This window comes from Ailuropoda melanoleuca, chromosome 5, assembly GCF_002007445.2.
Source record: "Ailuropoda melanoleuca isolate Jingjing chromosome 5, ASM200744v2, whole genome shotgun sequence".
Classification (NCBI taxonomy): domain Eukaryota; kingdom Metazoa; phylum Chordata; class Mammalia; order Carnivora; family Ursidae; genus Ailuropoda; species Ailuropoda melanoleuca.
This window is the reverse complement of record NC_048222.1, coordinates 44815427-44830972: the sequence shown is the minus strand read 5'-3', so window position 1 is coordinate 44830972 and position 15546 is coordinate 44815427. Positions and strand designations below refer to the sequence as shown.

General features: G+C 46.3%; 1 protein-coding gene across 13 annotated transcripts in view; it reads left to right on the top strand.

Moving 5' to 3' along the window:
• TLN2 (talin 2) overlaps positions 1–15546 on the top strand; it is a 422904-nt gene that overhangs the window by 57088 nt on the left and 350270 nt on the right. For 5 of the 13 annotated variants that reach the window (XM_034660878.1, XM_034660887.1, XM_034660881.1 and 2 more), the window contains 2 exons: positions 9354–9431; positions 12596–12685. The gene's annotated coding sequence lies outside the window, so the exon portion shown is untranslated. Of the gene's footprint in view, positions 1–1265; positions 1889–9353; positions 9432–12595; positions 12686–15546 lie in introns of those variants that run through there. The other 8 variants (XM_034660877.1, XM_034660886.1, XM_034660882.1 and 5 more) reach the window with 3 other exon arrangements.

Here is a 15546-nt window from a genome sequence, read left to right as displayed (position 1 = left end):
TAATCTTGGGGTCCTGGGATCGAGCCCCATGTTGCACTCCGTGCTCGATAGGGAGTCTGCTTGGGATTCTCCCTCTTCCTCTGCTATTCCTCACCCTCCCTCACACACATGCTCTCGCTCTCTCTCTCTCAAATAAACCTTTAAAAAAAAATGAGGTTGATGCAGGGTCCAGTGGTTGTGTCAGGCATCCAGATCTGCTCAGCGTGGGTCATTTCTTCTTTCTTTCTTCTCCACTCCTGCTCCCTCTCCCTGGTGACAGGGGATGTGATGGGAGGCAATGGTAGTTAAACCACCATTCAGAGTCTGCTAACTCACATGGTCACCTGGCACAGCTACATTTGGCAAGCAGTGGGTCCGGTTAAAAAAACAAAACAAAACAAAAAAACTCATTTAATTGCTCTTTCTACCTTACAGGCCAGAAAAATAATAGGATACCAAAATATGAATGTGTGTTATTCAAAAAAGGTGAGGAATTTAAATCGGTAACTCTACCTTTCTACTATTCCTTGAGCCTTGAATATCCTTTGAAATGGATTTACAACAGAGGGACATGTATTAGAGATAATTAGAAGCTCTGATGGAGATTGCTGCTGGCCCAGGACTGACCTGGACAACACGGAAGCAGGAAAGTACGAGTGTTGGCCAGACTCTATCTGAGCTCCTGAAGTAATGGTGTAGGGTGCTTTGCTTTGTAGGAGTCAGGGAGGAGGGTTGTTTTGTAAACAAATCACCACGGAAGGAGCACAGTATGGTTTTACAGAAGGAGAGGGCCAGGTGGCAGGTACTGCTCTTAGGCTCGGTGCCATCCACAGCCAATCCTCCCTTGACTTCATCCTCCACAGAGGCCTGTGGGCGAGTGGTTAAGGTAGACCACGGAGTTGGCTGGTAGCTCCATGTGTTAGGGGCGTCTGTTTCAGAATCTGCCACTACTGTTGGCTTCCTGGTGTGGAGCCGGTGACTCCCCCTTTCTGGACCCTGAAGGTGGAGATTCCTAGCCTGGGGGTTTGCAAGCCTGGATGTTGGAGAGGTGTCCCATCTCAGGGATGCAGGGAAGTAGGTCCACAGAGCCAGAGGGGCTGCTGTGTTTAGGAGGAGGGTAGGGTAGTGCTGTCAGCTGAAGAATGAGAGAGGAACAGGAGGAAATGGCCTAGAGCTGGGGGCGTGGCTTTGCCTTCTGGTCTGCACCTCCCTTTTAGGACTGAAAAACACAAAGCCAGCTTGTTGCAAGACTTCGGTGGGAATGGGAACCACATGGAGGCTGCAGGCTGGACTGCATCCTCTGATTTCTCTTTCCCTATTGCATTGTATTGTGTCTCATCTTTAATTGAAATGCCCTTGTTAGGAAATCGAGCTCTGGTGAGAAGCTATCCTGACCGCAGAGCAGCCACCCTTGTAGTCAGGAGGAGGATGTGGACGGAGACACTAAAACAACTTGAGACTCCCAAGAATTGCCTTTTTGTTGTACAGTTGGGCCGTTGGCGGTGGCCACGGGCCCTGTGACTGGTTGGGGGTATTTATACCCCTTCAGAATAGGGGTGCCTCCTGCCCCTCCCCTAGCCCCATGGCTCTAGTAACCCTTTTCTGAACTTTCATTGATGTTTTTGTATCCTCTTTCCACCCTCCAGTATTAATAGTAAAAAAAGATAAAAGGCTCTGCTGTATTTAATAAATTACTGAAAACTGTTCCTCTTAGGGAGCAAGGCTAAAGCCACCCACTGACTTCCCCTCTTTCTAACCCCACCTCTGGTGGCTGAGGGATAAGGAGGCACTTGCTGGTGTTGCCCCCTGAATCCTCTCTTCCCTTCCACCTTCCTTCCTTCAAAACAAATGACATCTCTGTTTTTCGGATATGGTTGCTGAGAAGCAGTGCTAGTGATGGACTGATCTGGTGAGTAGAGGCAGTGGTCTTCCTGGCTGGGGGGCTGTCTGGGCTTTTCCTGCCATTGGGCTCCATGCTTCACTTGTGCTCCAGCACCCAGTGCCTCTCCTAGCGGACTCACAGCCCTTGGTTGTTGATCAAGAAATGTTGAACGTTCCTAAGGATTGTCTTTTGCGTTCTTAGAACCAATCTTCATTTCCTGATACTACTTTCCTTATAAATGTGAAACTATATAGGAAGTAAAGTTATCTTCATGGAGAGTTTAGTCATCGGGAAGTTACCTTTGTATCCATATTTTTGTCCATGTGATGGGACTGTCTCTGAAGTTCTGTCTGACTTGGAAGGTGTGTTTAGCTGCAAGCCTTCCTCAGTCTACTAGGGAACCCAGATGCTTGGGCTGCGAGTAAATAATTAGAAACTTGGAGTTGGGGAGGATCACTTTTATTCTTGGTAGCAGCCAAATATCAAGCATTCTTGGAAGGTCTGATGAAATGCTCATTTTAAATGCAAATTCTTTGTACAGTTAGAAGGAAAAAGGAATCGTTCTGGCTCTGAGCATTCACTCAGCATTTTTGCCATTCCTTCTGATGGCTGAGGGGAAGGCTTGTGACTAAGTCCTTCAGCATTTTTATTATGATTTCAGATTTGTGCTTGNCCCCCCCGCCCCACAGTCTTTGGATTACCTCTCTCATTTGGTTTATGGATGATGGATGTACTAGGAAATTCGTGGTGAGTGGTTTTTGTTTTTGTTCAAAGTGAATGAAATGTGTTAAACACTTTAACTCCTGGGCTGTGTGCCTTTTAGACTTAGAAGTTAAGCTTTGCTCTTGGGTCCTCTTCTGGATGTCTTCTCCCACTGTTCCGGTTAACCCACTACTCTGTCCCAGCGTGGGATCTAGAGCACCCTTGGACTGGTGCATGATGGGGACAGTAGGATCCCTGTGCAGCATGACTGGGTGGGTGGTTCCCTGTCGTGGACTGTCTGAGGAACACATGCACAATGATGAACTTACAGAGATAGTTAAAGGTGTTATTCCTCTCCCCACATCAGACAAGTTAAATTTCTCTTTATGAAAGTGAGAATTTTACTTGGACAACAACTTCTGTGTTCTTTGGTTCTAGAGGCCATTAGGTAGTATGTGGACAGCCTCTCGATTAATCTGGTTTCTTTCATGGGAGGTGTGCATTCAGCTAGAGTCAGTAGACAAGGTTTTGGGAATGGTAAGGTGGTATTTTTTTCCATCCATAAAACAATGACTTGATACTGAGTCTGTCCCCTAAGCTGGGGTGGCAGGCTGATTTATGGTTGCCGAGCATTATGAAAATGCAAAAACCACATACATCATTGAGCGCAGTTGTACCCATGTCATTTCCTTCTAATTTTATTGTAAATCTGTCTCAGTTTGTTGCTTACGCATTTTTGCAAAGCAGAATATAGAATTCGAAATGAAGTTGCCATGCTGGTCCTTCATTTGTTGACTGCAAAGAATCATTTTAGAGTTGGAAGGAGCTCCTCATGTCCAGGAACTCTCTGCTTTTCTTTTCTGTGAACTGGAAGGTCACCAGGGACTTCTTTGGTGGGTGGTGGTGATATAGGGAAACGAGTTGTTTTCAGCATTGCTCCTCCTGGAATGCTTCCTTCCTTCAGAATTGCTGCTTCATGGAAATGAGATAGGGCTGAGAGAAGACTGGTGGGGAAATGCCTCTGATCAAAGGTGTTAGAGTAAGATACAGTAGGTAGCTCCAGGCTTGAACTGCCATACTGGAAGGCTTTGAGAAGTAATGGTTGAATCCAGTTTAGAGATCGCGAAATTTCTGAAACAGGCCAACATTAACAATGAACCGGAGACCTACGAATTCAGGTGCTGTGTCGAGACCAGGCAGCTCACCAGGGGAAAATTAGGACTTAGGACTTTGCCTGAGTGTTCTTCCTGCTTCCTGTATTTTAATAAGGGTTCTGAGCCTCCATGCCTTTGGCATTTGGGTTGGATGGTTCTGTTGTGGAGGCTGCCTTGTGTGTCATAGGATGTTTTGCACCATCTATGGCCTCTACCTACTAGATGCCAGTAGCCTACCTTGCCACCCCACCTTCGGTTGTGACAGCCAAAATGTCTCCAGACATTGCCAAATATCCCCTGTTGGGAGAAATCTTCCCGGTTGACCACCAGTATTTCAGTTGTAGATGATGACCCTGGGAATTCATAAACACAACTCTTAGATAGCTTGAACCCTGTCCTTTTTTGCTTTGAAATGTGGACTACACAGCTAAAATAGTGTTTACTAGAGCTTTTACAATATATAAAACTGGCTCATAGGCCATTTACAAGAAAGTGATAAACACAGTTCTGAACTGAATTGCATTGTGTTTGGGATGACCGTTTTCCCTTGAGCAGATTTGATTGCGGTTTTCTCCTTAGATTTTGGACACAGAGGGCTTGTCTGCACTAAGCAGCTTGTACTTTTGATTTTAGCTAATGGTTGTTGATGGGGACAATGTGCGTCGTGAGTCGGGGAGAAGTCAAAATGCTCTGAAGGTGAAGGAGATTTTGGCAATCTGTGAATGGTGATGGGTTTGTCTCCCATTTTGCAAACCTTGGGGTAAGCTTAGAAGAGAACACTTAACAACTTCTCTAAATGCAGAGCAGATGTCGGGGCAGAAATTGAAGTAGACCATAACTTTATGAATTCAGGAGTTGCTGTGAATCAGTGGGTGTGAAGAGAGCGTGCCCACTGAGAGCCCGGAGACCTGGGTACTGTACCTGGGCCTGCCTTCCACTTTTTTGGTCGAGTCATCAAACATTTGGACAGTAGGTTCCTTAGCCTCCTGTTTCCTGGATGGGGGTGAAATCCTGGATGGTGAAGCAGGGTATATGAGACCACAGGATAAACCTAAGACTCTCACAGGAGCCCTAATTTTGCTCAGGAAATTTGGAACACACAAGGTTACTTTGGAATGAAATCAAGCATGCACATATTGAATAAGTGCAAAATTTGTATGATCTGAATTTAAGCTAGAACATTGAACTCAATAAATGAAGGCAATCTCATGCTTGCTATGAATTTCTTCTCCATGCCAGGTGCTTCCCTGCCCCCCCCCAACATTTTGTTGAAATTCTGGCAGAGTTTGCTACGTCATGGGCCCAGGGATCTCCAAAATTACTTCTACATGTAAAATTTCTGGTGGGAATTTAAAAATCTTTGGTGTAGAATGTAGGGTAAGTTCACATGCCCAACAACAGAGGACCTTAGGGAAAAGGGATCACGATAATAAAGGTTGTCTAGCCTTTAAGAGTTCAGGTACTTCAAAGTTTACCTTCATTCCTTTTGGCTTAAATGGGAAAGCTTTTGGCTTGCATTAGCCTATAACCAGCACTGAAAAGGGGATGGGCCTAGTGCTGTTGTGGGACACTGAGGATTTAAACACGTTACCTGGAGTTGACTTAATCTACAAAATGTGCCAGAGGAGACAGCATGCTGTTACCAATCTATTTGAAAGGGCAACAGTGAGATTGGCCTTGGAGTCAATGTTGAAAGTGAAAACTACCGACTGGGGAAATTACCTAGCTGGGGAAAGTTAGAAGACTAAGACACTCCATCCAGTCAATTTTTGTTTCTGAAGTTATTTAATATTACAAAGAAGTTATTTTTTGATGTTGATGGTCGGGACCATTCTTTAGAAATTAACATCAGGCTTTAGGCAGGACCCACATCCCTCTGCTGCCTAGTTTCTGGAGAGCAATAAGGCGGGTGCCTGGCAGACACCTAGGAATGAAGAACACCCACAAATAAAGCAGTTGTTGAATAAAACTGCCCCCGTAACCATTGTCAACATTACTTTATGTGAGGCAACTTTACTATATGACGTAACAAAGATAATTTATAATGTCTTTCTAAAGGCAAGAGTGGGTGGTAGTGGGGTTTTTCTTTGTCTTCTCTTGGCATGTAATTGAAACAGAGCCTGGACCAAATGAGAAACATTTGTGTTTGGAAAAAGATTCCAGAGGCTTCTTGAATGGGGTCCTGTATTGCTTCCTTATTTTACTTGGAGCATGTAAGCAGACTTCTCATCTGGGATGAGCATTAATAACATTGCCATTTCTATCTGTTCATAAGCACATGCATTTTAGGACCAAGGGGATGGTCTAAATTCTAGACCCACAGGACACACCCAATGAATTAGAAGAAAAAATGTGGAGGTTGATCTGTCTCAAGAAATCCATGGCTACAGAGTGAATGTATAAATGGTTGTTTTAACAATGCTACTTACCCAGAAGCTGTGTCCCATCATAAAGAAAAGTGTGCCTGTGTATTCCAAAGTCACATGCTCTCTGAGTAGGTCCGGGAGGAACACAGGGTTTGTAGAGGAAGTTGGGTGTTCAGCACTTGGGGAAATAGAGCCTGAATGGGGTGGACTGATGTGATTGAAAACTTGTGTTAGTGGTGTGTGTGTGTGTGTGTGTGTGTGTGTGTGTGAGAGAGAGAGAGAGAGAGAGAGAGAGAGAGAGAGAAAACTCTTAGAAAAAAAAAAAAACAACACTCAAAAACCTTTCCCCTTGTTCAGGTTGTCCGTGTGCTTGGTTTGATTCCAAAATGGGCACCCTGAGAGCCACCCACAAGAACCCTTTAACACTAAGGCAAAGTCACTTCATAGGTAACTGAGTCCTCATGGTTGGCCAAGGTTTATGTTGGATGCTCTGTAGGGCACAAAGGTTAAGGTGGTGTCTTTCTTCCTGGCCTGTCAGGGACTCTCGGAGGTGAAAGGCACCCAGAAGGTGACTCTCTGGTGTGAGGTCTCCCATAGTGAGACAGAACCCTAGGGCATGTAGGGGAGGGAAAGGGTCCTTTGGATTGGGAACATCAGAGGGGTGATCTTAGAGGCTGGGTAGGAACGTGAACTGGATTTTCGGGGAAGGTAGATTTATATCTGGTGATGCTGGCTGGGCTTTCCTGGAAGGAGTGTGACTTGGGCACAGACCCCGAAGTGGGTGAGTGGACGGAAGTGGTGGGGTGGGGAGAATCCCAGATATACTCTGGAGCTTGGTTTGTGGTTAATGGAGGCATGTCTGTGTATGTGTGTCTGTGGGAAGGGGCTGAGTCAGGGGAAATAGGGCAGGGGTCTGATTGTGCAGGGCCTATTCCCTTCCTATCCCAAGGGGAGAAATTTGAGCTGTACCCTGAATGTGGTGGAGAATGTACCCAGGGCAGAAAGGGGAAAGGAGCTAGAGAAGGTAGAACAGAGGCACAGGAAAGAAGAAAATGAACACCTTTGAGTTTAATTTGGGTCTTTCTGCTGCTGTCAGACTGATTGATGGGGAAGCCAGGCTGCTCACGTAGCCTGGGCCTTTGGGAAGACTGTTGATTTTTTTTTTTTCTTGTATCTTTATTACAGTTGTAAGTTTTCAAACCTGAATGTGTGGAATCACTGAGTTATGCTGTACTCAGAAGAGGTCCAGTTATACTCTTCTTTCTCCCCAAACTCTTACTCATGTCAGTTGTCTGCAAAGTCCTCCGTAAAGAATCCTTACTCCCTCTTTTCACTGTTCTCTTGCCCTGAGCCTACTGGGTGCCCTCTGCAAGGTGCTAGGGATGCCTCTAGGAAAGGGCAGTCCTTGCTCTGTAGGAGCTCCAGGCTGAGAAAGGAGAGAAGAGAGGTTTAGAATTCTAGAACAGTATGAAAAGTGCGCTGATGGGGATTTCCCAAAACCTGTGCAGGTAATTACAGGAAAGAGGGGGCACTGGCTGGGATGGGACTCTGGACAAGACTTCCAGCTGTGGGAGATGATGCAGGTTGTGGCTTATTTAAAAAATGTTTCCTACCTGCACACGGTACCTAAAGTTTTTTCCAACAGCTTAGCCCTGAAGTATGGCCAGTATTTTGGGGCTTTTTTTGGGGGGTCATTTTTATCCCCCAACCGTTACCCCAATCCTAGTTTGGGGCAGAACACAGGCTGTTGCGTGTGGGAGTTGGTCAAGGGATCCTTAATCCTTATGTGTCAAGTATTGCCTATGGAATAAAACTGTCCTGGAGTTACTTCGCTATTTTAAAAATGTATGTAGGAGATAGTGGGGTTAATTAAAAATTTATTTTAGAGCATTTTTGTCTTAATCTCCTATCTCCAAGGATACCAGAAGTACAGCTACTAGTGTGCTGTGTGTGTGTGTGTGTGTGTGTGTGTGTGTGTGTGGGCATTTGCAGGGAAGAATCTTTAAAACTTTTTGTCCTTAAAAGGAACTCCCACCTTCTCCTAGCATTCAGCACAGTGCCTGTCGTCTGGGTGTGTAATAAAAGGGGCCAATGTGAGGGCTATGGGAACAGAGCTACATGCATGCCTCCCACCCACCCCTTGAGGACAGTGTGCCATCCTGTCACCCAGGGCATGCAGGGCGAGGCACCAGGAGACCTGAAGGTGCATGGCCTTTTCCTGCCTGTGTTCTCCAAGGCATGTGGAAATCACTAGGAATTACCCGTGAGCACCGTCCAGTGCCCCAGAAATGCAGGGCTGTCATTGAAGGGTCTACTTTCAGTCCTGGCCCAGGCCTTGATTGAAAGAAACGAGCTGTTAGATGTAGTGACTAACGCCAGGGTCTTGCTCCTCACCGCGAGTGTCACCCCCCTCCTTGGCTGAGGAGCCTTGTCTGCACATTGTCTGGGTTACACATCAAAAAGCTACCTCTGGAATCTGTTTCCTGGTTTGGCTATCCTCCCCCGTGGGTCCCAGTGGGTGGAAAGAGTGACTGTGCCTGTAACTGAGCGCTCTGAATTGGAGAAGGATCCCACTTAGAGTCTCAGTGGGAAAGGGGCATGAGATCATTTTGTTCCCTTGTTAGTTGCTGAAACCCTTTGTCCTCCTGGAATTGGAAGGCCTTAACTTTTCCTGAACTCTTAGCAATGGTTTCCCTGGAAGCTATTGTTTTGACTCCATCAAGAATAATGTAGGGCTTGTTACGTATGTGCGTGCACTCGCATGCTCACACACATAGACGCACTCTCAAACTGCATGCTCACACAGGAAAGCCAGGCCTGTCTTGGGTTCCAGATATGGCAGGATCCGGTGGAATGTTTACTTGTAAAGAAACTGACCTGTTAAAGAGTGGGTTCTATATTCTTACTTGGGTTTTCACTTTGCTTTTTTAAACCAGATTTGAGTGAGGAGAAGAGACTCTTAGGAGGTGAGGGACTGCAGCACTTCCTTTATTAGGTGTACGCTATGCTGTGTCTACCCAGGGTATCAGTCTAAGTGGGCCAAAACCAGGGAAAACCTTGAGTGTCCTGATGCCAATGTTTGGCTATTATAACCAAAAAAATAAAAGTGACAGCTTTGTCTGTTACAAAACAGGGCTTGTTTCTAAATTGCATGCTCTCCTTATTTGGCCGAGATGATATTGGTAAGTGTGTGCAAACGGCTAGGAATTGAGACCCTACTGCTCATGACTCCAGACACTTCACCTATTTTTTTTTTTTTTTGATAAGCAGGTCACTTGACCATTCCCTGAATGAGCAGAATTCTCCCGAGGAAGGCCAAGTGTTGATGAGGCTCCTGGAGGAGAACAAGTAAGGAACCCTGGCCTTTGAATCAAGCTGAGGAGGGGAGTGTTCAAGTGTTCCTCCAAACTTGCCACAGTCTCTGGGCCTTCACTCCCCTCTCAGCTGATCAGGAAGACTCACTGAGGTGGTTTATGGTAACACAATGTGCCGCAGGAAATAGGCTTGCAGAGCCTGTAAGAGGAAAGACCACTGGGTTTGCAGAAACCCAACACCAGCTTTTCCCAGAGTGACAGGCAGCACCAGAGGTCTGCGTGGCCTCAGCCCCAGAGCACAGGACTGTCCCAGGGCGTGGACATTTAAAAATGAAAATGTATTTATAGATGGTGCCCCTGGGGCCAGAATTTTAACTGTTCCTTTGTGGGCCCCACCCTTTGACAAGCACAGACCTCATTCCACAGGCTTAGTGGCGTGTGTTAAATGGGGGCTGGAAGTCCTTGGCATTGACCTGACTCCCAACTCCCCCCAAAAAAGAAAAAATATTGCTTTGTGACATATTCATAGAAGAGTATATAACATGTCTAGGTATAGTTTGAAGAGTAAAAGTGAATGTCTGTGAAGCCCACAACCAGGTTAAGAAATCAATGTTACAAATACAGTACTGGATCCCCCATCACCTCAGAGGTGACAAGGGTCTTAACTGTTTTGACCTATCCTGCTTTTCTTATTGTTAGTACCTATGTATGCATTCCTAAATAACGTGTGTTTTTGTTCCCTGATGTTCATTTCATTCTTGGTTTTGAAAAAATCAATGACCAAGTACAAACCTAGCTTTGGGAAGCTTCCTGCTGAAACTGCTGGGCAAAGGATCCCCAGGGGAGCAGAGGGCTCTGGGACTGTTGTGAGCGTTGCCAGCTGCGGGTCCGACTTTTCCACCGGAAATGGTACCAGAAGCCAATTTTCTCGGTTGTCCCTGCTCTTGTGTATCACTTTGTAAATGGGGTTGTCATTCACACCCCCATTTACAGAGGGGTCATAGAAAGTTCGGAGAGAATTAGAAATTCTAGAAATTCTGGAAATTTCTAATTCTCTCCGAATTAGAAAAGGGGACTGGTTACAAAGTTTTAACTCAGCGGGGGTCCTTAACCGCATGTACAGAGAGAAGCTTCAGGTGGCTTCTGAACTCTTTGTTCTTTTGGGTGGAAGAGTCCGTGATGCTTGCAGAGCAGTTTGTGGACCCTCCTTCTCTGTAAGGATAAGTAATAATGTAGCCATCATGGTAGGTTGTGTTTTTTGTTTTTTAAAAAAATGCTGGAGCTGTGGAAGACTTATTGAAATCTGTTAGGCCTGCTTGTGCGCCTGTGTTGACTTTGTACATCTGAGCGTGCCTGAGTGTTGAAAGGGAAACGAGCAGTGAGATACACCGTGGATTGTCCTGGGTGGAATTCTTGGCCATGCTGCGGGTGGCCTAGCAGGCTTTCCAGGTTCTCTGAAACCTGCATCTCCGTTTCTTGACCCAGAGTAACTAACAAGAATGCCAAAATGGGGGGGGGGGAATTGGGGGGGGAAATTGGGATGGTTGCTGTAGTTTCAAAACAAATGACTTCACTGTCTAAGTTCTACTTGATGTAAGAGAAACCCTAACTTTGGCCTTATAAATGATGGACCTTTGGGGAAACACATCCAGATAGCCATTTAGTGAGGGTGGGGGCAGATGTGTCACTGTGGACGCTCACTCCCTAGAAACAGAATACAACTATTGTTATTACCAGCTTCCTAGTTATTTCCTTAAGAGATACGGCAACTTAAATTTATAATGATGGACATTCACTTCTTCACATTAGGGGAGTGGTTATGTTTTGTGTGAGCTAACTTACCGTGAGATACTTTCAGCTCTGTTCCAGCAAGGTGAGGGAACTGTTGAGTTCTTTAGCCGAGGGACGCCTGAGTTTTACCCGGGTCGTGTTCTTTTTATGGATGAGGTCTGCAGAGTTAGGCGTGATGTGCCCAAGGAGGCATTGACTTGTCGGGGTCAGCTGAAACTAAAACCCCAGGGAAAGAGCTACGTAGATGATTATGGTTTGAATATATAATTGGACGAAGATTAATTTAAAAACATAATCAGACTCCTTTCCTAGAGAATTAGCATTTTGAGCATCCGTATCATTTTAACAAAATGACCGTTGACAACAGTCTTAGCCAACCCATTTTTGAAAAGCCCTACTTAGAGTCTCCGAGCATTTCCTGGGTGGGTTCTGGTTTCTTGGGTCTATAAACCTCATGTCTGGGAAAGGAGCTTTTGTTTTGGTTCTGTGTTCCTTATATCTCATAAACTGAGACTTTTTAGGTGTTAAATTTTTTTTTTTTTACGAAGTTTTTATGCTTCTCATTCTCAAATGTGAAAGATTTTCTTTTTCTTTTCAGTTTTGTTTTTGAAGGAAACCAGGAGTTTCACTTTGGCTGTTGAAGCCTTTGGGGATTGGTGGGGGGAGAATTTAGGGGAGGGATTAAGATTTGGAAATGCAGGCTGCTCTGTCTTATTTCATCAGTTAAGAGCCAGACAGAGTAAGAGTAACATTTAGGAACTGAGTTTTACTAAGGAAAGTAATTTACAGGTAAATTTAAGTTTTATGGACTTGATTCTGCAATTCCATTCCTTTTTTTTTTTTTTTTTAAAGATTTTATTTATTTGACAGAGAGACAGCCAGCAAGAGAGGGAACACAAGCAGGGGGAGTAGGAGAGGGAGAAGCAGGCTCATAGTAGAGGAGCCTGATGTGGGGCTCGATCACATAACGCCGGGGGGGGGGTGGATCACACCCTGAGCCAAAGGCAGATGCCCCTGCGATTCCATTCCTGGTGTTGCCATTACTTGCTGCTAATTTTGGGCAAGGCAGCTCCTCTTGAAATCTAGATTTTTCTCCTCTGTAGAGACAGGATGGGTCCAATGACCTCCAACAGCACTTGGCAGCCAGGACCCCATGTTGTGGGGTATCTAGACAGGCTGCTCTGGAGCTGTTGGGGGTGGGATGGTGCCCCTCCCGAGACCGAGGGCAGAGGGGTTGTCTGCTGTAGGACTGCACAGTGCTCGGAGACCACTTGCCTTGGGAGTGTTCCTTTTCTGCCCACTTTCTCATCTGAACCCCACTGGTGTCCTTCAGTGTTGGGAGAACATTGCATACCCACTAACATGGCCACCTGCCCTGACACATGTCATTTGTCTCCTTTTTGCTAGCGTGCTGCTGTAGGGTAACATCTGGACTGGGTTCCTGGACCCTTGAATGTCTTGCTGCCCACAATCTCCTGGATCAACTTGTTGAAAACAGTGAGTAATCTGCACGTTTATACTTGGCATGCAGCTGTAAACCTGTGGAATTTGAGGGCTGGAGGGTTGTGGCCACTAGTCCCAACGTCCAGCCAGATTTGCCTGAGGGACTGCCTTTCTCACACCCAGCTCCAGGAGCCTTGGAAATGGCAGCTGTGACCACAGACATGACCTTTCTGCCCCCAACATTCATAAAGGTCATGGGGCCTTCTGAGTCTGCCTTCTTGGAGCTTCTTTGTTGTACCACCAGAGCCAAATATTGATTTTTCCATCTTTACTAGCCTACAGGAACAGACTCTTTATGGGGGCAAATGCAGGTGCTCTGCCTTTGCCTGACCTCTTCTTAGCCTTCGTGTTCCGCCTCATCCATCATGTCTTACTCTCATGTTACCCTCCCTTTCAGAGAGGCCTTACCTGACACATGTAAAGACCCTCTCCCCCCAACCCACCCGCATATTCTATCTCTTAATTTTTCTTTTATGTCCTTGCCTGCATTTTCTTTGCACTTAAAACAGGATTGGCCTCTTCAGTTATTTGATAGACCACCTGTTCATACTCAGATATTCGTTGCGTGAATGAACGTATCTACTATGTGCCAGGGGCTCAGGTAGGCGTGGTCTGTGCTGTCATGGAACTTCCATGAAGGAAGAAAAAGAGCAAGTAAAAACTACCCTGCACAACCCTAACTGGGTAGATGATTTTGTTCTGAATCGAAAGCAGTGCCACCTAGGAATCCAGTTAAAAAGCAGATCCCGATTGGGTAGTTCTGGGTAGGGCCTGAGATTCTGTATTTCTGACAATCTCCACGTGGTGCCAATGCTACTGTTGTGTCGATCACGTTTGGAGAAGTAAGGTCTAAGGTACTTGGAGCACATGACATTTGCTTTTGAGTGTGATCTTTTGGGGAACTGCTCCAGGGGTGTGTGTGGGGGCGGGCAGGATTTTGTCTGGCCGGTCTGTCTCTCGGCTGTGTGAGGCTGGGTGTGCTGAAACAGCAGCCCAGCTAAAAAGTATGGGAGCCTGTTACCTTACCTGTGCGCATGTGCTTGTCCCTCATGATGGTCATAAGTGGTGGTGTTGTCAGTGAGATCTTAAATCCTATGCTTCTCGGATTCATGAACTAAAACCCTGTGGGGTCTCAACAGAGTAAGTCAGCATTTCTGGATATATGGAGGGGGTTTCTCAGGAGCAAGCTCTGTCAGCAGGGCCAATATGGCTCCCAGGTCAGGGGTTGAGAAGAGAGACCATGTTGGCACCTGCATGCCACAAAACCTCAGAGCAGGCAGAGAGAGGCTGAGAGGAGTGGCGGGAGGGGTTCAGGTCACTGCTGCCAAAGGGGGTGTCTCGAGTCCCAGCGGTGAGCTGGCCCTGGGGTTGTTCGTAGGAGACACTGCTGTATTGGGGCAGGCTCGGCACTGCTGTAGTCAGACCTTTCAGAAGTTCTGTTGCTCTCACGAGAGGCCACACGGATATACCACTTGAGTAATTAGCCGTCCCAACAGCTGTTGATTGAGTGCTCACAAAGTACTAGGTGCTAGGCCGAGAGCCTGGCACACGGTCTTGTCTTAGGCCTCCCTCCAGCCCGTGAGGTAGTCAGTCACCATTTTACAGAGGGCAAGACTGAGGCTGGGATGAAGGAACTCACTGAGTCACACATAGCAGGTACATTCAGGGTCCAGCCTGCTGTGTCGGACTGGAGGCTGAGCTCTTCCTCCTCTGGCCTTTACTCCCTGAATCCCGACTAAAAATAGGAAATTACTGCTGGTAGCAAGATGGAGTTGCTGATTATTCGTGTTTTCTTCCATCTTACCCACTCTCATGATACCCATGGATATGGTCTTGTATCCTGTGTGTCAACTTTAAAATGTTGCCTCTATAGGCATTCCAGCCCTTTGGTCAGTGTGGGGTGGAAATGGGCAGGAAGAGAGAATTATATATTCATTTCAGAGGCCCACTGCCCCCCCCCCTCCGCCTTTGGTCTCAGCCAGCCTCCCTAGGGCCAGTTCTCCAAGGGGACTGATGGCTTCCGGTGGTCCCGAGAGCCGGTTCTACAACTTAGTCATCCATAGCTCATGGCTGGAGCAGAAGGTGAGGGGTGAGGCTGATTCATTTTCTCAAGACCGTTTCCTGGCCACTGTGTAGGATTGTTGTATTAAAGACCATCTCGAAGTAACCTTTCTCTGCTTAGGGTTCTTTCCTCTCTTCTGGATCAGATATGCAATTGTAGTGCTTTATGGATTTTAAGGTTTTGATGAGGCTCCTCTATTTTGGCCTTCTATTTTCTGGGTTTGTTTCCTCAACAGCAAAAGGAGGGCGAGGACTTCTCCCTGGCACAGAGTGGTTGTAGATACGAGGCTCTTGGAGTTCTGTGTACACACATCCCAGCTGCTCATTCGAGGGCTGGTTGAAGTGTCCCTTTCTACCTGTTTCTGGCTGCATTCCCTCCAGCCGAGCTCTTTTCTTTAGTTTGAGGCCAGTTTCTTTGTAGAAATGAGCCCCCCTTGAGGACTGGGATTATGCTTCATCCATCCTTGTATCCCAGCACTCAGTCTTGAGTGCCATGAACAGGTGTTAAGTAAACCCCACAGAGTAATTTCCTTCTTCCATTTGCTTAACTAGAGTAACCTATCAGTAGAGCAATGAATTAATAAGCACTGCTGATGAATCCCTGAGCCAACACTGGAGTGGTTACAGTGGTTACAATTGTCTCTGGTAAGTATAAGCCTTCCCAAGTAAACACGACGGTAGGCATTTCCTTGCCTTTTGTGGACTTCAGAAGATCTACTCTCTGGGGTCTGCAATTATTTGTGGTAATGGGAGAGAGCAAATGGGGTGGAAGATGTTGGATAAGTATCTTAAAC